The sequence below is a fragment of the Bos grunniens genome, chromosome 11 (genome assembly GCF_055505025.1).
Source record: "Bos grunniens cultivar Pamir isolate PY7600 chromosome 11, Bosgru_T2T1.0, whole genome shotgun sequence".
In the NCBI taxonomy this organism is placed as follows: Eukaryota; Metazoa; Chordata; class Mammalia; order Artiodactyla; family Bovidae; genus Bos; species Bos grunniens.
Genome location: NC_141175.1, coordinates 10,445,996 through 10,456,596, shown reverse-complemented (window position 1 = coordinate 10,456,596; position 10,601 = coordinate 10,445,996). Strand labels below are relative to the sequence as shown.

General features: G+C 46.6%; 1 long non-coding RNA gene across 1 annotated transcript; it reads right to left on the bottom strand.

Moving 5' to 3' along the window:
- Positions 1-1,317: 1,317 nt before the first annotated feature.
- Positions 1,318-9,404, bottom strand: LOC147362523 (uncharacterized). Its single transcript, XR_015135681.1, has 2 exons — positions 8,856-9,404; positions 1,318-2,252 (listed from the first exon to the last, which is right to left on the bottom strand). It is a non-coding gene; the product is annotated as an uncharacterized LOC147362523 (long non-coding RNA).
- Between the last annotated feature and the right edge of the window lie 1,197 nt (positions 9,405-10,601).

Below are 10,601 nucleotides of genomic sequence, written 5' to 3'. Positions count from 1 at the left end.
TGGATGGATGAATGGATGGATGGAGGGATGGATGGATGGGTGAGTGGATGGATGGATGGGTGGATGGATGAACGAGGTTGCTATATTAAGAGAGATTCTACCCTTCAACCCAACAAGTTCTATTCTGAGAATTGTCCTATAGACAAACAACCTGATGATGTATGTATAAGGTTCTTCCACACATCTTTGTTAAAAATAAAAGACGGGCCACAATCAAAACATCTGTCACAGGGGTCTGGTTAAATCAACCCAGGCACCTGCACAATGGAATACTAAGCAGCTAGAAAAAGGAGAGGACCCTTCACATCAACATGGGAAGATCTCCAGGACGTAGCATTAATCAGGGTAAGAGCAAGGTAGAGATCTTGGTGCACAGCGTTTTGTTTTGTTTTGTTTGTACCTTGTAATCATACCTAAACATATACGTGCATAAAGAAACTCAAGAAGAGTACCCGAGAAGCCAGCAGTGGTGGTGCCCTGTGGGGGTGGATATGGTGACTTCACTATTCTGTCTATAAATAACTTTGAACCATGTGAACTGTGATGTATTATATATACAGGGATCTCCCTGGTGGTCCAGGGTTAAGACTCCATGCTTCCAGTGCAGGGGCTATGGGTCTGATCCCTGGTGGGGGAACAAAGATTCTGTATGTCTCAAGGTGCAGCCAAAAGAAAAAAATAACAAATAGGTATATATTTTGGCCACATTGTAGGGCATGTAGGATCTCGACTCCCTGACCAGGGATTGAACCTACGCTTCCTGCATTGGAAGAATGGAGTCTTAACCACTGAACCACCAGGGAAGTCCCATGTATTTTAAATAATTAAACTTAAAATATTTTTTTGTGGATTCCAGGGAGAGACGGGGTCTGGGAGAAGACTAGCTGAGCCCTGAGTCTGACCTGGGGGAGCCAAAGCCGGAGCTGTGCGTCGCTGAATGCACTATGGGTGCCCCTCGGGGCCCTACTGGGGGGTGGCAGGGACCATACCCATTCCCCGGGCAGAGTGATGGGTGCTCCTGATGTGTAGTTGAGGAAACTGAGGCACAGAGAAAGTGAATCATCTGCTTGCTTGGTTCCTAAAACCAGTATAGGAGCCTCTGTTCCAAACTCAGGGTTGCTTGTCGGCTTCGTTCATTTATTCATCCATTCATTAGATCCAGTAAGTTCCTTACATGCAAATGAGCTCTGTTCTGACAGCATGTTCATAAGTCCAACAAAGTCAGCCTAGGTACCCAGCTAACACAATAGGCTTTATAGTACTGTACTGTAATAGGCTTATAATACTTTTCATACAAATACTACATTAAAAACATAATAAAGAAAACATTTTTAATCTTACAGTACGGTACCTTGAAAAGTACAGGGTACAGAACAACAGCTGGCATACAGGGGCTGGCATTGAGTGAACAGGCAAGAGTTACTACCGAATGGAGCAGGGAGAGGAGGTAGGAGACGGTAGAACTAAAGGATCATCAGCAGTAGGAAACGGAGGGCCAGCTGCAATGTCACTCTGTCCATGGGGTCGTCCAGGCAAGAATACTGGAGTGGGTTGCTAGGCCCTCCTCCAGGGGATCTTCCCTGGGTCGCAACAAGTAGGACATGACAAGCGATTCAGCATGCAGGCACTGACACGGATGACACAGGTTCTTGTTCCTTGTTGGAACCAGATGCACAGTTGCATCTTTGAAAGTTCACAACTTGAAGGTTCATATGTAGCGGACTTCTTTATTCCCTGAGTTGATGCTATCTTGTCGGGCTCTGGACTGGGTGCCGGGGGATTCATATGTCATCAGAGGAGGCCAGGGAGGGACACGGTGGGCTGGGACATGAAAGACAAAACAGAATCTACAAACGGAAGGCTGGACAGAAGGACCCGAACAGGTGAAGGCAGGGAGGTGGGAGGGGAGGGGCTGCTGAGAATGCAACACTCGGCCTCACCCCATTCTCCTCCAGATACAGCCTCCAAGCAGAGCTGGAGATCTGCCCGGACTGTGGGTGGGGGGGAGGTGCGGGCAGGGCAGGGGGCAGGGACGTGGCAGGAGAAAGGGAAGAGCTGGGTGACAGGAGGTTGGAGTGGGGAGGGGGCAGCAGGGAAGGGGCAGCAGCTGCCGCCTCTGGCTGGGCGATGGGCAGGCTGATAGCAGCGGTGTCAGCCGGCCGCGGGGCTCACTGCATCTTCCTCGCACAGTTCCTTATCGGCAGGATGCGCCGTTGCCAGGGAGCCCGCTTCAAGCCCCGCTCCAGCCGTTGCTGGGAGGATTATCAGCAAGATTTGAGTCTTTTTAATTAAATCTGAGCTGAACGCAATTCTGCTCCCGCCTGCCCTGAGAAGCCCATTCAGTATCCTGTTGAAGACTCTGATAGCTTTGTCTCGAGAGCCCTGCTATCAGGGTACCTATCTGGTAGCAAGGCGCGGGCGCCCCTGTCCCCAGCCTGACAACTGCTGGCACCTGTGGGGATGGCTTTTAAAGCTGAGAGGAGGGTTGGCCCGGGGCTGGTTTTCTGGCGTGGCTCTGGTCTCTGCAGAGGCTCCCAGGCCAGCACCCAGAAAGTTCATGCCCCAAGGGCCTGCACCTTTCACTCAGTTCTCAGTCTGCAACCATAAAAGGAAGGCTCTAGGATCATTCCCATTTTATAGATGAGAAAACAGAGCCCTAAGGGGAGTTACTTACCCAGGTCCACACAGCTAGGAAGTGGCAGAAGCAGGATTTGAACCTAGATCCTTTTGACTCTCAAGTCTCCACTCTTAATTGTTGTATCTAGGAGCTTGAGCAGCCAGCATGGGCTTCCCCAGCCACCCTAGCCTCCCTCCCGCCAAGCCCTCCTGGGCTCCATGCAGAAGCCCCCACCACCAGGGCTCAGGATGTCAACAATGTTCACAGCCCATGTTGGCTGAGTGGTCACTGAGAACCCAGCACCCTTCCTCACTGTCTCATGGGTGGGGGGCAGGGGTGGCAGCTTCAACTTCTAACTCACTTCTCAATGCAGAAACTGACCATCTGGGCGGAGTGAGTCACTTGCCCGACATCAGAAAGCCGGGGGTGTCCTGCCCGCTCTTTCACATCTCTAGCTGGCGTTCCTGGTTTTGCTCCTCCCCCAAGGAGGCAAGCATGTGCCTGGCACAGCCTGGGAGCTGCAGGCAAGTCAGGGTCGGGGCTCAGGGGCTTGGAGTTGGTTCATGCCATGGCCAGAGGATAAAATTAACTCGATAAATAACATGGGCATGCGGGGAGGGGAGTGTTCTTTTTAGAAAACCCAGCAGCTCCCAGCACCCACGCCTGTGTGCTGAGTTTATAGAGCTAAGTTTTAATTGCAGGCCCCACACCCTGGCTGCAGCCGCCCTGCAGAGGAGGATGTGTGTTCTTTTTAATTAAATCTGTCTGTTATCACGGCAGATTGTGATGAAAGGAGGCCCATTAGCGGCGCATCGGCTGCTGGGAAACCTCTCGCTGCACTGGACTCATGGCCCTGAGAAATCCCCGATGGGGCCAGATTCCCTGACCTTTCCCCCTGTCCGCACTGTGCCACCATGGAGAAGCTCTGGACAAGCCGCCTGACACTCAGCCCTACTACCCGCCAGAAGGCAACTGCCATCCAGAGCTCTTGCCAACAAGCCTCGAGCCCCTCACGCCAGAAACTGGAAGGACCTGGGCTCTGGGGTCAGAGACACCTGGGCCACTGCTTTGCAGCGTGATCCTAGGAGGGCAACTTCACCTCTTTGGTCTTGGGGGTGACAGGCAGTTCACATAAACTGGCCCATCCTAGAGGGGAAACTATGGGCTCTTAGCACAATCCTGGACTTCCCTTTGGCTCAATGGTAAAGAACCCACCTGCCAACGCAGGGGACACAGGTTCGATCCCTGGTCCGGGAAGATTCCACATGCTTCAGAGCAAGTAAGTTCACATGCCATAACTACTAAGCCCACGTGCTGCAGCCACTGAAACCCTTTCACCCTAGAGCCCACACTCCATAAGAGAAGCCCCCAAAATGAGAAGCCCCATGCACTGCATCAAAGAGTAGCCCCCACTTGCCACAACTAGAGAAAAGCCCAAGTGCAACAATGAAAACCCAGTACAGCCAAAATTAAACAAACTAATTAATTTTTTTAAAAGAGCAGAATCCTATTGACCACACACAGCACCTCAAGAAGTAGTAGTGGTTCAGTCACTCAGTTACGTTTGACTCTGCGACCCCATGGATAGCAGCACGCCAGGCTTCCCTGTCCCTCACCATCTCCCAGAGTTTGCTCAGACTCACGTCCATTGAGTCAGTGATGCCATCCAGCCACCCATCCTTCATCATCCCCTTCTCGTGCTTTCAACCTTTCCCAGCATCAGGGTCTTTTCTAATGAGTCGGCTCTTCGCATCAGGTGGCCAAAGTATTGAAGCTTCAGCTTCAGTATCAGTCCTTTCAATGAATATTTGATTTCCTTTAGGATTGACTGGTTTAATAGCACCAGTTTGAAAGCATCAATTCTTCAACACTCAGCCTTCTTTATGGTCCAACTCTCACATTCATTCATGACTACTGGAACAATCACAGCTTTGACTATATGGACCTTTGTTGGCAAAGTAACGTCTCTGCTTCTAAGGCTATCGTTATTCCTCTTATACAGACTGGGAAACTGAGGCTCAGAAACAACTTACTATGGGTCACTACAACTGAGCTAGGATTTGGATGGATCACTGAGAGTTTCCCCACCTAGAAAGTGAAGCCAGTGATCCTCAACTGGGAATGGGGGCTTAAGATAGGACAGTGAAGGGCATGAAGTCTCAGCGAATGATGGCTGTTTTTATTTGAACTTTGTATTTTAAGTACCAGAGTGGCTATTAGCCTGATTATCCACACGAGAAAGCTGAGGCTTTGGCCCCCATCACCCACTGTATACCCACCCCAAGATCACTGCACCCCTGGACATGCCAACGGCCTCCTTATCAGGGTTCCTGCTCTGATTTCATGCCTTTCAAATCCTGTACCCAGAGCAATCTCTCATTCTATCGTTAGAATAATGTATATTTGATTTTTCTTACTTGAGTATAAAATCAGGATAAACATGTGTTCAAAAGAGTATAAAAAGAAAATTAAAATCCCCTGTAATTCAATACTGTTATCTATTTGGGGTAATTTCTTTCTGACGTTTTCCTGTTTGCTTATTCATTCGTTGAGTAAGTATTTGGTGAGCTCCTACTCTGTGCCAAGCCCTGTGTGCAGTGATGGAGAAACAGACTAACCCGCTCCCTGCCTTCAGTGAGTTCAACATAATGGGAGGAAGCCTATATTAAATAGGGAAACACATCTATGATAGTGAACCTTAGGTGCAAAATGTGCTGTACCATAATATTAGGAGGATTATACTCCATGACCAAGTGGGATTTACTCCTGGAATGCAAGGATAGTTCAACATATGAAAATTGTTCTGTGTAATATATCACATTAACAGAAGGAAGGGGAAAAAACCCATGTGATAAAAAAAAGGCCATGATCATCTCAGCCAATGCAGAAAAAGCATTTGACAAAATTCAATACCCTTTGTGATTTTTTTAAAGAAAATACATATAACAAACTGGGAACAGGAGGTAACCTCCTAAACAAAATAAAAGCCAGATACGAAAAACCTACAGAAACGTCATACTTAATGGTGCAAGATTAAAAGACTTTTCCTCCAAAATCAGGAACAAGGCACAGAAGTCTGCTTTTCCACTTCTGTGCAACATAGTACTGAAAGTCCTAACCAGAGAAATTAGGGAAGAAAGGGAAATTGAAGGCATCTCGTTGGAAATAAAGGAGTAAAATTATATCTGCTCACAGACAACATAAGCTTATATGTAGAAAACTCTAAAATTCCACAAAAATCATGGGCAGAACTAACAAATTCAACTAAGTAGGAGGATACAAAGTAGACACACAAAAATTAGTTGCAATTCTGTACACTAACAATGAACAATCTAAAAGGAAAATTAGAAAACAATTCCATGTACAACAGCATCCAAAAAAATAAATGAAATACTTAGAAAGTAACTTAACCAAGGAGGTGAACGATTTGTACAATAAAAACTATAAAACATTTCTGAAAAGAAATTAAGACAAATAAATGAAGAGACACACTAAGTTCATGGGTTGGAAGAATGAACATTTCTGAGATATCAATGCTACCCAAGATCATCTATATACTTAATGCAATCCCTACCAAAATTATTATCTCAATAATTTTTTGCAAAAGTAAATATTAAAAAAAAAGTCATCCCTAAATTTATACGGAATCTCAAGGGACCCCAAAAAGCCAAAACAATTCTGACAAAGAGGAACAAAATTCAGGTCACACTTCCTGATTTCAAAACTCACTATTATACGAAGTTACACGAGAGAAAACAGTGTGGTACTGGCATAAACACAGACATACAGACAAGTACAATAGAATACAGAGTTCAGAAATAAATCTTTACATGTATAGTCAAACAATTTTTTATAAGAATGTCAAGACTAAAAAAAAAAAAAGAATGTCAAGACTAATCAATGGAGAAGAGACCATCTTTTCAACAAATGGTTCTGGAAAAATTAGATATCCACATGCAAGAGAATGAAGCTGGACCTTTACCTAACACCATGTACAAAAATTAACTCAAAATAGATCCGTGACCTAAACGTACAGCCTAAAATTATAAAACTCTTAGAAGAAAACACAGGACAAAAGCTTTACCACATTGCCAGTGATATCTCGGATATGACACCAAAAGCAAAGACAACAAAAGGAAGAGAATAGACAAGTTGGACTCCAACAAAATTATAAATTTTTTATGCATCAAAAGATACCATAAAGAAAGTAAAAATGCAACCCACTTAATGGGAAGAAATGTTTGCAAATCAAATATCCAATAAAGTATTAATATCCAGAACACATAGAAAACTCCTAAAACTTAATAATGACAAAATTCAACAAACAACCCAATTCAAAAATGTGCAAAGTACTTAAATAGAAATTTCTCCAAAGAAGATGTATAAATGGTCAATAAGCACATGAAAAGATACTCAACATCATTGACCATTAGGGAAATGCAAATCAAAACTACAATGAGATACCATTTCATATCATTAAGATGACTATTATGAAAATAAATAATAGGTGTTGGTGAGTATGTGACAAAATCGGAACCCATATGCACTGCTGTTGGGAACACAAAACAGTTCAGCCACAGTGGAAAATAGTATGGTAGTTCCTCAAAAAATTAAAAGTAGAATTACCAAATGATTCAGCAATTCCACTTTTGGGTAAATACTCAAAGGAGTTTAAAGCGAGGTGGCTATGGAGGGGAGACAAAGGCATGATCCTATTTCATACAACATTTGGATTTTGTTCCAGGTGACTTTCATAACTGAAAAATAGATAACATTCAAAAAATAAATAATACAGCTTTCATATATTACAGTTTTTAAATTTCTCTTTGGGCTAGAAATGTATTATCTATTTACCTGGGTTCGAATCCTAACCCCATCACTTCCTGGCTGTGTGACCTTAGCAAGTGAGCTCATCTCTTGGCACCTCAGGCTCCTTGTTCACATTGTTCAAAGGACAGCAACTTTGTGAGACGCGAGAACAACATGTGTCAAGGTACCCAGTGCAGAGTGGGTGCTCAACTCTTCCCAACAGAGCTCAGCCTGGGTTCCCTTACTCCCTGCTTCACCTTACTACCTTAACTGTGGCTTTAGCCAGGGTCATCTCTTCCCCTGGGGTGGCCCTGACCAGCTCTGGCCCCAGGCATGGCTGGCAAGTCCCATCCCCATGGGGCAGGGGACTGGAAATGGTGGCCTCTGGGGCTCGAGTCCCATAGCCCCTATCCATCTCCTGCCAGCCGGCCGGCGCATCTGAGACCCATGTGTGTGCTCTCCCAGTCAGAGGTTTGGGTTCCTTGTTTATGGCTTCCTAATCCACACTTGTCAGAAAGGAAGTCGTGGGTCCACCCAGCCGTGCGGAGAGTGGCCGGAGGATCCACACAGGAAAGATTCATGGACCATCAAACGGGTCTTGTGCCTCCCAGGCTGCCCCAGCCCTTCCCATGGAGATAAATCACAGCCAGAGGAGGAAGATAAAAGGTACAGGATAGCAGGGTCCCTGTTTTTTCTTATGAGAAAAAACACGCAGAGGGGGACTATTCCCTGGACTCCTGCAGAGCTGGGCTGGTGACATCCCAGGGGCTCCTGAGACATGTCCCCCATAGGCTTTCCCCAGACCAAAGGGCTGGGCTTCCTGGGCGTTCAATTTGTACAGTGACACAGAACCTCGAACTTAGAAGGGCCCTGTACTTGGCTTGCTGATCTGCTTTATTTTGAAATTCTTAATTTTTGAGCAAAGGGTTCCACATTTTCATTTTGCAGCAGGCCGTGAAAATGATATAGCCGGTCCTGCCTGTCCAGGAGCAGCTTTGGGCACCTGGTGCCCCACACCCTCTCTGGTGGGTGCTTACCCAGCACAACTTGCACACCTCCGGGGATGGGGAACTCACTTCCTCCTGATGGGGCGGCCCACTGAGTCTGCTGAGGGGCAGCTAAAATTCAGAGGTCTTATATCACTGTTGCTGAGGAAAGGCTCCTAGTCTTCCGGTCCTGGAAAGCCCTGGCTATGACCTGGGGCATGTTATTGAGCCTCAGTTTCTTTGTCTGAGAATGAGGTTAATAATAAGACTATAATTAGAAAAATGAGAATTCAATGAGATCTTGCATAGTCAGCACCTGGCACAAACTGCTTTTCACACACACATGCACACACATGTGGACACACACACACACACACACACAGAGCCAGAGGCTCCCCTCTAAGGTCAAACCGAGTTTCACCTGGGCTCCACCCATCAGGTACCTTGTTCTCTGCTGCCATCTGCTGGCTTGAATAGGGCACTGCATCACAGGTGGCGCCGCTGGACTCCAAGCTTCATTAATAATTGGAAGATAATCGAATCCTTCCCTAGCTCTTTACTGAAGACCTGCTTTAAATTTTCTGATGAACATAAAAGACAAGGACCTTGTCCTCCCGGAACTGATATTCTTGTGGGAGAGATGGATAACAAGCAAGAAAAACAATCATTTGATTTCCACCAGTGAGAATTACAACAAAAAGGAAAAACAAAAACCGAGGGCGGGGAATGGAGCCGGTGCACTCTCACGGAGCCAGGAGAACGAAGTCCATTTGGAGGCTGGGTCAGAAAAGCCGCAGGCTGAAAAACTGTCTGGTGCGGGGAGAGCCCGTGGCTCTGCTGTTTGTCTGGTCCCCCCACTTCCTGTTTAACTTTGGGCAACTTCCGCCCTTGACCCAGGCCCTAGTTTACCGATCTGGAAAATGGGGAGAATCACAGGCACACCTCAAAATAGTGCTGTTGTGAGGAGTCAGTGGGATCCTGGAGAGGAAATACAGTTTGAACTGTATTATTTTGTTTCATTATAATCTTATTGTTAGTTAATATTTGCTCAGCATTTTTCAGAGCCCTTTCGTAAATCGCCTCTTTGAATCCTTAGAAAAACCCTGCTTGGTAGATACTGTGATTACTCCCCACTTACAGATGAGAAAATCGCGGCCCAGGAGATAAAGCGGCTTGTCCAAAGACACAGAGTACGGTGGCAGCTGAGGGGCTTGGATGAGTGAAAGTTTGGGGACCAGCATGTATCAGCAGAAGGCTAAGGGTCTTGCTCTTTTCCAGACTCACTGCTCCCTCCCACTCCAAGTCACCTCTATCCGTCCTTCCAGTTCTCACCTCCATGGGGAGAGATGGTAAGAGTAGAGGGAAGGGCTTCTCTCATGACCACGGCCACGGCCGTGGCCAGCAAACCCTGGGCTCCACTGTCCAGGAAAACATTATCTATTGACCACAAGTCTCCCATGCCACGCAGACACAGGCGTTCCTGTAACCACGGAACTTAGTCGTTCACCCTCAGCAGGTCCTGTCTGACCCCAGATATGCTGCCTATTTCTCTCTGGCCTTAGTTTTCTCACCGTTATAGCAGGAAGAATAAGTAGGATCATTGGGAGGTTCATGAAATAAGAGTGGAAGTGTTATGTAAACTGTGAAGTGCAGTGCACACGGGGCCCCAGCCGTCGCTGCTCTTCTCCAAGACCCCATGTTCAGCACTTTTCATTCTCACAACAACCCTGTAAGTAACTGACCAACTCGTCATCCCGGTTTGCCTGGAGTTTTCCAGGCTCGAGCACTGAATGTCCTGCATCCCAAGAAACACTCAGTTTTGAGCAAACCTGTAAGGTGGAGAACATTGTCTCCATTTTCCAGGGGAGGAAACTGAAACTCAGAGTCCTGGGCCCTGGGGCTTCCCTGTAGCTCAGCTGGTAAAGAATCCACCTGCAATGCAAGAGACCCGGGTTCAATGCCTGGGCCAGGAAGATCCCCTGGAGAAGGGATAGGCTACGCACTCCAATATTCTTACCTTGTGAGAATACTACCTACTTACTACTTGCCTACTACCTTACTCCAGTAGGCTTACCTTGTGGCTCAGATGGTAAAGAATCTGCTCGCTATGTAGGAGACCTGGGTCCAATCCCTGGGTTGGGAAGATCCCTTGGAGGAGGGCTTGGCACAACCCATTCCAGAATTCTGGC